The sequence below is a fragment of the Octopus bimaculoides genome, chromosome 9, assembly GCF_001194135.2.
Source record: "Octopus bimaculoides isolate UCB-OBI-ISO-001 chromosome 9, ASM119413v2, whole genome shotgun sequence".
NCBI classification, from domain to species: domain Eukaryota; kingdom Metazoa; phylum Mollusca; class Cephalopoda; order Octopoda; family Octopodidae; genus Octopus; species Octopus bimaculoides.
In genome coordinates this window covers 88,485,826-88,486,968 of record NC_068989.1, presented here as the reverse complement: position 1 = coordinate 88,486,968, position 1,143 = coordinate 88,485,826, and the positions used below count along the sequence as shown (strand labels likewise).

Below are 1,143 nucleotides of genomic sequence, written 5' to 3'. Positions count from 1 at the left end.
TGTGTATCCAGGTCAACCCTGACTGAGCAGACCCCCTATGGAGAATGAAAGGAGTTCAAGCTGTGACCTTTTTTTTTCTCAAATATAATGTATCTATGACTATATTATTGAATGTGTCCTTTGTTTTTAAAGCAATATTGTCAGAATTTTGAGTGAAAAGTATTCAAATGTTACACATAGACACTTAGGCATTCAAATTACTCAGTCAAGCGTAACGCTTATTTATTCACATGTGATAGTTTTGAATTAATCATGCATTACCTCATAGCTTTGAGATTGTTTATTTTTAGAAAAACATTACAAGGTAGGTGTGAGAGGCTGGATGTGGCCAGTTTGAGTTTAAAACAAGTAGAATATTCTAGCTGGATATGGCCAGTTTAAATGCTCAACAGTTAAACAACTTTAACATACAGCCATATCACGCTGAGAGCACCAGTTCTCGTCCGATCACCGAAGTTAAGCAACGTTGAGCCTAGTGAGTACTTAGATGGGTGACCGCTTGGGAAACCAAGGTGCTGTAAGCATCACACACTTATAGGTGTAGGAGTGGCTGTGTGGTAAGTAGATTGTTTACCAACTACATGGTTCTGGATTCAGTCCCACTGCATGGCACCTTGGGCAAGTGTCTTCTACTATAGCCACGGGCTGACCAAAGCCTTGTGAGTGGATTTGGTAGACGGAAACTGAAAGAAGCCCGTCGTATATGTATATGTGTATGTATGTGTGTGTATATGTTTGTGTGTCTGTGTTTGTTCCCCCAACATCGCTTGACAATAGATGCTGGTGTGTTTACGTCCCCGTAACTTAGCGGTTCGGCAAAAGAGAATAAGTACTATGCTTACAAAGAATAAGTCCTGGGGTCGATTTGCTCGACTAAAGGTGGTGCTCCAGCATGGCCGCAGTCAAATGACTGAAACAAATAAAAGAGTAAAAGAGTATACATAAACAAGTCACACTTTCCAATACTCTGCTTTCAGTAATTGCTGAAATCAACTTTGTCTTTCCTTCTTTCGAGGTTGGTAACAAAATACCAATTGAATGAAAGTTGTAGATTAGCAGAAATGCTGTTATTTACCTGAATCACACGAACAGCAAAAGGTTTTGGAACCTGAAATGGTTGTTGTTTGAGAAACTAAAAAGAAA

The 1,143-nt window shown here is 39.4% G+C and overlaps 1 pseudogene; it reads left to right on the top strand.

Moving 5' to 3' along the window:
* Positions 1-405: 405 nt before the first annotated feature.
* On the top strand, positions 406-524 carry LOC128248774 (5S ribosomal RNA; annotated as a pseudogene).
* The last annotated feature ends 619 nt before the right edge of the window (positions 525-1,143 follow it).